The sequence below is a fragment of the Fopius arisanus genome, unplaced genomic scaffold, assembly GCF_000806365.1.
Source record: "Fopius arisanus strain USDA-PBARC FA_bdor unplaced genomic scaffold, ASM80636v1 scaffold00010, whole genome shotgun sequence".
Lineage (NCBI taxonomy): Eukaryota > Metazoa > Arthropoda > Insecta > Hymenoptera > Braconidae > Fopius > Fopius arisanus.
In genome coordinates, this window is record NW_011887749.1 from 1,605,124 (window position 1) to 1,618,097 (window position 12,974).

General features: G+C 35.4%; 1 protein-coding gene and 1 long non-coding RNA gene across 3 annotated transcripts in view; one reads left to right on the top strand and one right to left on the bottom strand.

The window, feature by feature from the left end:
- LOC105262702 (uncharacterized) overlaps positions 1-12,974 on the top strand; it is a 196,090-nt gene that overhangs the window by 3,784 nt on the left and 179,332 nt on the right. The gene's annotated exons all lie outside the window — the stretch shown is intronic.
- Positions 590-1,371, bottom strand: LOC105262701 (uncharacterized). The gene is made up of 2 exons (XR_891848.1): positions 902-1,371; positions 590-812 (listed from the first exon to the last, which is right to left on the bottom strand). It is a non-coding gene; the product is annotated as an uncharacterized lncRNA (long non-coding RNA).

Consider the following 12,974-nt stretch of genomic DNA (forward strand, 5'->3'; position numbering starts at 1 on the left):
AAACCTATTTTATGTGGCATCAGTTATATATTATTGTATTAGAATAATTACTTCCCCTCAATCGAACAATAATCTGAAAACCGATTGTTTTTTTACGTCATGATTAAAAATTTAATTATAATATTGATTAAAAATTTAATTATGAAGAATTGTGTGAGAGAAATCATCCTGTTCAGTCGGTTTGTGTTGAAACTGTACTTTATTGTTCAAAAGATATATTAGCGCTGTAATCACAGCGAATGTCCGATTGTTTTTTTTCCTTTTTCTAATCATCTTACCTCTACTCTTCTTTATCAAAATCTTTAGGCACTTTATTGCAACTAACTACTGAAGATGGAATTTTTGAATTTGCTGTGTTTCGCGAAGATTTCCCATTTGTATACGAAGTGGAAACTGTATTAAAGGTGACTGAATGGAAAATTTGTAGAAAGCCGAATGCATTTTTTATGTCAAATTTTTAACGCTAACCAACAACTGTTTTTGTCTTATAAAAATTTTATTCTGATCTCATTACCCACGTCAAGTGATTTTTATTTTTTCTCCGGATGTCGATGAGATATAATGAAAACCGGAAGATTGATCTAACAGATTTACAGAAATTATGTTTTTATAATAACAAATTACTCATGGACGCCCTTGTACAGAAGTAAAACAGATCTGCCATGAATTGAATTCAATATCAATAATGGAATCATTTGAATTGTTAGAAATGCTGATTGGATCTCGTGGTATGTATTCTCTTCGAAGACATCAAACTTCGTTGATAGAGGTTTTTTCATAATGATGTTCTGCATTCGAATAGTTCTGAACTTCTAGAGTGTAAATAAAAGAGAAAACGTTGATGAAATGTCATAAATATGATGAAAATATAAATGTTCAAAACTATGATCAGTGAACTTACCTGCTATCTAACTTCCTGACATTGCTATAATTCTGGATATCATACACCACGAAGAATCATCGTTGAGACACGGTTGAAGAAGTATGCTCATTCTATAGAAGAGTTTCTTAGATGTGGACATGCTGCAAGACTCAATTACACACTGTGACCTTTTTCCTCTGTACATTCGAAAAGTTGAACATGCGTAGAATCAAGAGTTGCTAGTTGATATAGATCACATTAGCCACTCAAGTTGACAATTATGACATATGCCACGCATGCGCACGCAACCAGTATGTGGGACGCCAGGAAATTACTGTTTTTTTTTAATGAAAAATCATCAACTCCTAAATTCTGAAACCTGAATCATCATGACCACCAAATGATTCCTCAACAAACCCGTATTTAATAAAAGAAAGGTATGATTTTTTTTTGAATTTCCATACTTCACTGAATTAATTATTTAATTGAAACTAATGACTCCTAAATTGTACTTATTTTCTTCAAAATTCTGCCAAAATACCACTTCAATATTTATTAAGAAAAAAATCGGAAAAACCAATAATAATATAAGTGTGAAATCAATTCCTCCTACCTTAAGCCTACTACGCATGCGCAAGTGTCCTTACTATATAGTGTACGCAAAAAAGTACGTTTTTATTTTTTACTAATAAAACCATTTACTCCTAAATTATGACACCTTGATTATAATGACCACCAAATTATTCTCCATCGGTTGTAATTATTTTTGAATTGTTTCATCATAACTTCTGCTCATTATTATTGTAAAAAAGGAAAAATCTATTAAACAACAACTAATTACTCCCAAATTATAATTATGTTCTCCTAAATTCCACCAAATTACCACCTAAATATTTATGAAGAAAAAAGTTTGAAAAGTTAATAAAAAAATTATATTTCTTCCAAATGCACAGTGCCACTGGTAGCGTACCCATTCGCAAAAAAAGTATGGCGGGCTGCTATAATGCGGGTACAGTGTCGGTACATCGTACTGATATCATACCCATTCAAAATACACGTTACATTTTAACATTTTAACTCTTTAGCATTTTTTTTTATTTTCAGCATTTGAGGTCATCAATAATAGCAAAAAATATAAAAATTTATTTAAACTTTATTAAAATCATTAGAGAAGTCTGGGTCCGTTGACATCGCATCAGTATCATAAAGGTACGATTCCAGTACGCCGTACTAGTATTGTTCTGGTATTGTACGAGTACGACGTACTGCTATATTATAAAGGTGCGATACCAGTACGCCGTATTAGTATTGTACTAGTATGGTACGAGTACGGCGTACTGGTATCGTACCTTTATGATACCGATGCGATGTAAATAGATCCGTACGTTTCTCATGATTTTAATGAACTTTTAATTAATTTTTATATTTTTTAACATTATATTGATGACCTAAAATCCTGAAAATGAAAAAAAATTGTGTTAAAAATAATTTTGCTCTTCTGCGCATTACTATCGCGCTACCATGTGGCGACGTCACTTCCGACGTTCCTTCTCCCAGAGAAACCCCACCGAGCTAGACGTGTGTTTTTTCGTGTGTCATAGCAGTGTTTTTTGGAAGAAGTTTTTAGTTTCAGCAGGTGTTTTGTGTGTGAGCAGAAAGTGTGGGAGCCCGGGATTACTTGGAAGTAAGTTTTTGAGCTCATTTCCCTTTAAAAAGTGTAAAAAAAATCCATTGCAATTTCAGAGCCAGGAAAGGGCGAGGTTGGGGCCCTTCCCACTATTAATCATTCTATTTTTCAGGTACGCCTCGAGAATGGCTTGAGGACACAAGCTGTACAGTGTGTCCCACAAGTAAGAATTGTCATATTAACTTTATAACTAATTCCATTTTTACCTTTAATATTAATGTTTGTTTTTTCTCTTTTTCAGCACTTCTCAAGGAGACAGGACGATGCCCACATCTCCACAAGCAGCCCAATTATATCGTTAAAGGCTGATGTATGGATGATCTTGTTAAGTTTAAATTTATGGCCTGGATGGACTATCTCTTGAATGTCATTTTTTGATTAAATTTAATCTTTTTAGCTTAAAATTTGATCCGAAATTCCAACGGATTTCAAGCTAAAAAGATAAAATTTAAACAAAAGATGACGTTCAATAGATAGTCCATCCGGGCCTAAAAGATTAAATTATTAAATTGTATTATTGTATTTGGTCTCAATAAAATTATTTTTTATATTTTGTGTATTTTTTATTTCTTTTATTATCCTATTAAAAAAAGCAGAGCACTGTCATGGCGCCCACCACAAGTGTCATGGCGCAATGCTCATGGGGCACTGTGCATTTATTCAGGGTGAATCCACACGAGCAGTTCTATGAGCATTGACATGGAGAACTGCGCTAGTTTATAATACTGTCGATGAAGGGCTGGCGGGGAGGAAAGGGGTTAGGTACGGGTTAGATGGCGCGTACTGGTATATTCGTGATACGGTACCATTATAATATTAGTATACTGGTACGCCGTACGCGTATCGTACCAGTTGTTTATTCACACAGCAGTGTGAATATAGATACTTCATAGAGGTACGTTATTGGTAGGTGAGCCATTCACACAGCAGTGTGAATATAGATACTTCATAGAGGTACGTTATTGGTAGGTGAGCCGTACGGTGTACTAGTATGACGTACTAGTTTTATACTGGTACAATACGCACGTAGATGGCGCGTACGGTACCAGTTAGAGTTGGAGTACGCCATACCCACACTATACTAGTATCGTACGGGTTCGTGTGCTATCTGGGCTATACTAGTATCGTACGGGTTCGTGTGCTATCTGGGATATTGATAACACGTTGTTTCTCTACCTGAATAATGTCGGCAAGGTAGATTATGATGAAACAGTAATGGCAGGGTACTCTTGACGGCCATATAGTTAGCAGGGAAATAATTAATTTCCGAATGAAACCTATTTCAATTATTTAGGAATCATTTGGGCAATTTTAGGAATACAATTTCATAGTTTAGGAACTAGTAGTTCATTAATAATTAATTATTCATTCATGACCATATAGTTAGCAGGTGGTATCGTCAAATATTAATAGGGCCGACCTAAATCGATCTAAAATCATTTGAGGAGACCAAAAAAAATGATTTTGCATTTGGGAATAAATATTTATTGGTTAATTAATGGTTTTCTAGTTTTCGGCGCGCGCACAACTCTCTCAAGAACTGTAACTGCCTTTTCTTACAATCATAATCATAAAATTTTGTTTGCATATTATTCAAGTTTTTTTTTCTGCAACAAATTCAACGAATCGGGAGAAAGTTGAGAAAAGATCACAGTAAATGATTGTACACTTGATTTGTTTTAACCAATTTTTATTGACAATTAGGAAAGAAAATCTGCAGGATAACTTCTATCCTCGAACTTGTTGGAATGAATATGATCAACACTTATGTTTTCTATGAACATTATGATTAATTTAGAATAAACCTTAAATAAAAACGTCAAATATTCAAGGCATTTGTATATATGCATAACATCAACACATCGAAACCTTTTTAGGATGAAGTCCTTTCCATATGACATTTAGGCTTGTACTTATTTTACTTGTGCTTGTACTTATTTAGGTTTGTACACTATTTTATGTCGCATCGTAATAAGTTACTAATAAAAAATATATGAACAACGACTATTGAGACCGACTCTGAGCTTTAAAGAGTGTAGAATAGAAGAATTGACGTTTTAATCACATGATGACTTCGTTATTTTTACGAATATCTCTCTTTCCCACTAGTAAAGATGAAATTAGTGCAGTTCTTCCTCCACTAAATCCTTATGGTTTGACAATCGACTTTTGATCTCTTTCTGTGGTAAAGACATAGAGAATCAGGGAGAAAACGCATGTTTTATAAACATGAACAATTAAATTTTTAAAATTTCTCTTCATGCATGGGAGAGATTAGAACAATTGTTTTTAAAACGATTTTAATAAGAAATTAGGAAGAATCACCGTCATCTCCAAATGAGAGTATAAGGCAGTACAAGGCCTAATGCACCTGATAGCTTTTATCACAACACTTGAGAATGAAAATGATTTTTGTGATTCCTATTTGTTATTTTCCGCTGGTATGCAGAATATAATCATTGTTCATTTCAAGTAGCAGTTATCAATCTTTTCCAAAATTATAATCTAAGAATAAAAATATCAAATTTTGTATATATGGGTGCATATGCACAATATCAACACTTTTTGGCATGAAACTCTTTTCCTATAGCACTTAGTTTCGTATTTAGCATTAATGGATATCAGATTCATGAGTTACCTATTAATACTCCCACAATATTTAATATCTAATGATAATAAACTATTAATCATAATTAAGGACTATAACTAGGAACGATTCTTCAAGTATGGAATGGAAGAATTAATACGTTAATGGCATGAGGAGTTAGAACTCGTTAAAAATGACTTGTCTCTTCACCTGTAAATCTTGACCTCAGCATTATCCCTCCCCACCTAGGAATTTTTTAAAAATCGTCTGCTTTTAATCCACTTTTGTGACAATAAATAATAGAATACATAGAGAGATCTATCTGATAGAGTATTGTTTCTTTTGTAGAATAAATGAGTATCAAATATCCGTGTCATCTTGATCATTCTTTACGTGGAATTCCATTGCATAATATTCAATGAACTAAAAAGTTGTGTTTCGAACACACTTATCACAATAATCCCATTAGACTTATTGGTTAATCTTTCGCATATTGATCCATTCGCATACATTTCTATCAAGTCTGTATACTTCCTGGAATTGCTCACATAAAAATGCTTCGTGTTCTCTTGACTCTAAATTAAATAAGTAACTCACTGCAGAATTGTCAATCACAATGTCATAAATCGAGCAAAAAATATTAAATACAATACCGATGGATTACGATGTAAGCAGACTGCTTATAATAATCAGTCTTTTTGAAGGGGAATTCTGTACCACTCATAAGAACAGAAATTTAATCTTGCACATAGAGGACACCGAAAGGTAGAACATTGGTATCATGATGGACGGTGGAACTCTCAGTTTTCAAATCATCACATTCAATCCAATAACCCTGTAGTTGTCGTGAATATGCAATAAAGTGTTCATCCTGTTCCCGGAAATGAATGACTCCAACCAATCTGAAATAAACGAAATAATTGATTTTCGGGTAATGTAATTAATTACCCTAATGATTATTATTATCAACGATTAGTCATTATCGGTTTTATTTTCACCTGTACATTTTCCCTAGGTTTAGATGAGCAGGGATGTGATGCAAACAACACCTTATTCTTGCGTTTGTCTCGAGATTTCTGATGTCCAATTCAATGAACAAAGTTGCCTTGCATTCTAATTCCACTTTGATGGTCCCGCCGCAGCCAGATTTCTTACAGTCTTTGGTATACAAAATTTCAATAGCATTTTGCAAGCCTTGAAAACCTTCATTGCAAATGGTGTTATGATTAACATTCAAATATGGCACGTTCGTTGTATTACCAATTGAACAGTAGATATTGGAACATTCCGTACGTCTGGAAGCTACCGGTTCACCATAAAAGAATTTCCAGATATTAACTAAAATATCTTTCGCATTTAATATCGATGGTGTTATTGTGGTTGAGTTCTTGGGAATCTGAAGAGAGTAGTGTTGGGCCAGAAGAGTACATCGACGTAACAGAATGGTTGTTGTCGCGCCATGTTTCATAAATTCAATGGCAAATTTAAATAATGAAATTTTCGACGATTCAATTGTGCGATAGTAACTGTCATCATCCAATGCCGCATATTGAAAAATATGTGGAAACTGTCAAATCCGCATGTATTTTTCACATAGATTCCCACACCTTTCAGTCTCACTACAGGGCAATGCAAGCCATTCTGAAGGAAGTTCCCAGTCTTCTTCATGTTGGTACCCTTCTGGTTCAGGATTTTCATCTGTGGGTACGGAGCTAAGTAGCCAGTCCGTTTCTTCACTTCTCCAACCTTCCCAGGTGGACCAGGAGTCTCAATGGGTTCTCCGGAATTAACGTTGGTCTTATCAATGAGAATACCTTCAGTATGTGGCGAGAAATGATGGTGATGATCTTCTCTGAGAGTGCTTGAGAACTGGGGTGATTCCTGCTCTGGTTTGAATGACTGATGAACAAGACATGAATTATTATTATTATTATCTATATGAGTATCAGCAAATAATCCTTTGTCAACAAATTCTAACAAGCTGTCAGCCTCCATTCCTAGAATATCAGAACATATATGTTGAGTATTGATCGAAATCCCGCCAGGGGATTTGAGTGGTGACTCTTCAGCATTTGCGTTTCCACACTGCCACAGAAAATCATTTTTATCATTGACAATCCCACGCCACTGAATGCGTGCATTAAAATCGGAATCAATTAAACATCTTTCCCCTGGGTGTGGAAACACTCTGACATTCTCCTTATTTCCGTCTTGGTGGAATGCATTGTATTCGCGGTCTTCGCAACTAGTATTCGAATTGATCTTCACAGCATTGACTTTTTCCTTTTGGTTCTTTTTTCTTGTGGAGCGGCCCTCTTCATATCCTTGATGTTTAGGCTGGTCTGAGTTCACTCCTTCTTTTTCTTGACTCACATCTTCCTCTGGATTTCCTGTTTTACAGTCATTCTTCCTCTGCTGAAATTTCTGCTCAGATTCCCTCCCTGATACAAGTGTCGTGGAGCTTTTATCCTTTCCCCAAATAAATTCTCTCAATTTTGCACCCATCTCATTATCTCCACTCGCAATGTCATCTAAATGATCGCCGAGGAAGCGATGACAACTGACTGGGAGGGTTACTCCGTCGAAAATTCGATTTTTAATCTCATTGAAGTATCCCTCCTGAGAAGCTGTTGATGCATGGTCTGGGTGAATACTGGGGGGTAAAGCAGGGGATGTCCAGAGTGGGAATTTTTTTCCAATCCTCTCAAGTTCTTTGACCAGCGGAGGAAAGTAGAGGGCATTCTCTAATGTTCCTGGCACAGATTCAGGTTTTTCTGGTTCTACCAAAGAAATCAATTTTTTAATCCATTGGTGAGTAAGCGTTCCATTTCTATTTCTGGCAACTTCCTCAGGAAGAGCTTCAGTACTGAAAGTAATTTCTAATTTTGCGTTCTCACTGAACTCGTGGAGATTTTCTACAACTGGGCCACGCAGAGCAATATACTCTTCTAGGTATGATTTGGCTTGTTCTGCCGTGAGACTCGATTCTCCCACACTGAGCTTACAATTCGCCACTGATTCTATGGCGTCTGGAAATTCAATCGCATAGTCGTTTATTGGCATCAAAGCGACGAGGCAGGTGAGAAGAAAAATATGTTGAAATTCTCGTACTGATTGAGAATCGACCAGCAGAGCAATAGCTTTTACATAAAATCGCTTGGCACGAAATTTGTGGGAATCTTTAAAGTAATCCCACCTTGCAACTGCAGCCATTACGTGGGCAACATCGATCCGAATAGCTGTTGCCGCAGGAAAAGCTCTTATATTGTTCTTGGCTTCATCACATGCCCAAATAAAAACATCATCGACGTATTGTTTGATCGTACGACCATTGAAAACTTGACAATGTGCCATCATGAGCGCCCGTTCTTGATCACTTATAGCTTGTAGTGGAGGTGATAAAGAGAACTTTCTGATCCACATTCCCAACCAGAAAATGAGAAAATTCGCATCCTGTCTCTCCGTTCATACCTGGTAAACTGGAAAGGTCTTTTGTTCGAAGCTGATGGTCACTACGTATACAAAAATATGCCCAGTCAAACATCCACAACCCTTCTCAAACTTCTTCACCATCGATCCAGACGCATCAGATATAATCCTGGGATTTCCAGATACACGACTGCATTCTTTGAAGACGTAAATCTGTTGCTGTGTACAGTAAATTAGGTGAAAAGGATTAATCCCAACATCGAGAATTATGTGAGAATATATTGGGTCTACAGATAGATCCCTGATTATGGTTAATTGGTCTCTTTTGGCGCCCGGTGGAATAACGTGGAGCTTCTTCACGGCTTCCATTTTAGCTTGGCGGTAGATTTGACCCTCTCTGATGTTTGCTGGTTCAGCATCACCAAATTTTATACCGTTACGAAGCAATTTACGACGGTAATTCTCAGGACGTTGTTTCAACAGCTTTTGACCTACCTTCACTCTCTCCACTCCTTTCAAAGGACGTTTGACAACTTCGTGTGGTTGACCACGTGCATCATGAGTTTGAATCTTCAACTGAAGACTACCACTACCTGGATTTTCGTTAGCTGTGTCAATGAAAATATTTCCACACTTTTCTTTACTTTTACAATACGCATTGAATGTTAAAAGAAAAGAACCATCCCCACCGATGAAAATGCGAGACCATTTGCCAATTATTGGACACGGTAGTTTGTACCTTAGATAAAGTTCATCACTAATAGTGTAAGGCCAAATATCAGGTTTCAACCTTTTCTCTCCAGGCTGAGACAAATCATCCGGTTTAATCATATGCCAGGACGCAGCTGTTAAAAGGAGTGGAAAATCTTCCAGCTGATGATCAATATCTTCAGGCTCAAAAGGTGAATCAGAGTCTGCGAGTGAGTCGTCCAGTTCGACAAATTCTGCTGCAGTGTCTTCGTGTTTGCTTTGTATCGTCACTGGTGGTGGGGTGGAAATGCCAGAAATTTCTCGTGCCTCTTGTAGGTGTTCTCTTTTATTTTCCCTTACGTGTGTGTAACACGTATGTGCTATCCATCTTCCCTTGAGCTCGTTGCTGAGTATTTTCCAAAATTGATCAGATGCAGGAGGAAAATCATTGGTCTTCAAACGGTCCATATATTTCACAAACAGTGAAATAGCTTCCGACTTTGACACTTTTGGTGGGCGCCCCATCATCTAAAATTAATTCATCACATCACAATTCCCAAAGTCGTCGACAAAGTAATCGCATCGCGTAATGGGTAGAAAACCAATAAGTGGACAATGTACACTATTTGTTTTGGAGTGAAATAATGTTGGTTATCCTAACCTATTCATGGAAATAATTGATTGCCATAGAATAAATACTTACAAATTGAACTGGTTCCACTATATCAAGAATTATGTATCACATGCTGTGTTCCTGACAACTACAATTGTTTTTCAGCGTTTTCACGGATTCCTTGAATTTATTACTGAAAAAAAAATATAGTAATAATACACACAATTTTTTTGGAAACGTGTATGATTGTACGAAAAGGCAGTTACAGTTCTTGAGAGAGTTGTGCGCGCCCCGAAAATTAGAAAACCATTAACTAACCCATAAATATTTATTCCCAAACTCAAAATCATTTTTTTTGGCCTTCCCAAATGATTTTAGATCGATTTAGGTCGGCCCTATTAATATTTGACGATACCACCTGCTAACTATATGGCTATAAATGAATAATTAATTATTAATAAACTACTAGTTCCTAAACTATGAAATTGTATTCCTAAAATGGCCCATTCGGAAATTAACTAGTTCCCTGCTAACTATATGGCCGTGTACTCTTGGCTTTCTGCCTCCGTTACTTGCGCTTTGAAGTCATGAATCTTCCTCTTTTATCGTGGAAACTTACTAAACTATCATTTTCACTCATTTTGACACTGCCACTGAGTTTAGGGTACATATATATAAACAGAAGTCGGAAAAATCCCCCCATCTCGCCAAATGCGGTGTTGCACGACCAAAACTCGAGCGATACGAACGTAGTTAGTCATATGTCAATATTTAAAAACATTCTCGATATTTCTTCATAATCTGAACATAAAAGTCTTCTACGAGGGTTGTAAATCAATATAAAAACAAGTAGGCGACAACAATTATGTCATTGTGGAGGATTTAGCGAAATGTATAGGTATATTTTATTGCCATCAATAAATTGATGGCGGGCTTCCGAATGATTTTAACAATATAGTTTTCCTCGTCAGGTTGGACCTATTATGAATGTTAAATGGTCGTAGCAATTAAGCATCTATTAGACTAAAGTTTTCAAATTTAAAAAACGAATTCGATCCTGATATTCTGAGCTATATAATCATTTTACACTAAAATTTGAATATCTATAAAACCAATTGTTCAATTAAGCTCTTTTTTTATACTATCCATTGTAGGGATAAACGGACGATTTCGTCGAAATTTGCAGTCTTAATAGCTTGATTTTGGTGCGGATGAAAGAGCGAACAACATTTTTGTTTTTAATAACATAAAAGTGTCATATAACTATGATTACTTACAGGATGCATTTTCCAGTTTTTGATTAATTTCAATAGTGCCAAGCATGACGAAAAGAATGGAATTAAAAAAAATGCGTACAACAATTTGAACTGAAAAATGAAAAAATCTAAATATCTCAAAAAGTTTGTATGGGCAACTATATATATTTTAATTGATAATGACAGGGGACATCGAGGCAAAAATTTTAACATAAAAAAAATGAATTCGGTTAAGTCAATTTTGAGATATTCCACATAATCATTTTACACTAAAAATTGAATATCTCCGGAACTAATCAGTCAATCATGCTCATTTTCAATACCATCCGTTGCAGTGATAAAAGGACAATCTCGTCCAAATTTGAAGTTAATAGCTCAATTTTTGCGAGGGTGAGAATGCGTACAACAATTTGAACTGAAAAACGAAAAAATCTAAATATCTCGAAAAGTTTGTATGGGCGACTCTATATATTTTGATTGATAATGACAGGGGACATCGAGACAAAAATTTTCATATAAAAAAAAATGAATTCGGTCAAGTCAATTTTGAGATATTCCACATAATCATTTTACACTAAAAATTGAATATCTCCGGAAATAATTAGTCAATCCTACTCATTTTCAATACCATCCGTTGCAGTGATAAAAGGACAATCTCGTCAAAATTTAAAGTTGATATCTCGATTTTTGCGGGGGTGAGAGTGCGTACAACATTTTTTTTTTTCAAAAACATAAAAGTGACAATAACTATGATTTTTTCCAGAGTTCATTTTCAAATTTTTGATTGATTCCAATAGAGCCAATCATGGCGAAGAGAATGAAATAAAAAAAAACTGAATACCTTCATTAGTTTTGGAGATATTTCGAAAAAACGATTTATAAACAAATCACGATTTCTCAAAAACGGCTTGACCGATTTAGCAGAATTATCATTCCATATTTAGCCTCAACTCTTACCTACTATTTGACAAAATTTCAATTTTTTTGGAATTTTTTTACCCACCTTTATCTTTCCTTAACTAAAAAATCACCCCTGGCCAGGGGGCACCACGCACAGACATTCTCAAAAACTTTTGTATTTTTACATTTCAGACCATTCTACATCGTTTCCAAGCAAAATTAGAATTTTTTTTCCGGTCGGGATCGGACGATTGCAATGCTTCCATTCGGAAGTAAAATATTTATATCTTGACTGATTTAGTGGAATATGTTTGTTTTATTTTCCGACACAGTTGCTCATTTAAAAAGATAAACATCCTTGATACTTATTTTCGGGCCCAGAAAATACAGAGGAGAATAGGACTTGACTTGAAGTAAGTTTATTGTTGTAATCAGGTACTTTGTCGTAGTTAAGGTCATAATTAGGGTCATGCGACTGGTTAAATCAGGATTATATTGGTCAGATCAATCTGAAAAAGAAAACAAGAAATGTATCTCTATTAATTATGGCCAGTAATTAATAGAAAAACAAAAAAAACTAAAGATTTAATTTTCATAAGGAGCAATCCGATTAATGTGAATTATTTTAGTTGCAAAGTGAGAAGATTTTTGAATGCGGTTAACCATCTCACTCAATTTGTTTTTATCGTATAAGGTCCTTCCCAATCACAATTGGAGTTTAGGGCGTTTTCCTTCAACTGTTGGGCTGAAAGGGTTGAATTAGGGTTGAAAGACCAAACCTTTTGAATGCGTTGCAAGTGAATCATATGTGATTTGATATCGAACTTTGATTTTATTCAATCGCTCTTAATTTGGAGTTTATTTCGTACATCAAGATGAATTGAATTAAGTTGATCGTTAAAAGATTCTACATACTCCGGACGAGGTTGTGCAAGGGCGGCGGCGGGGGG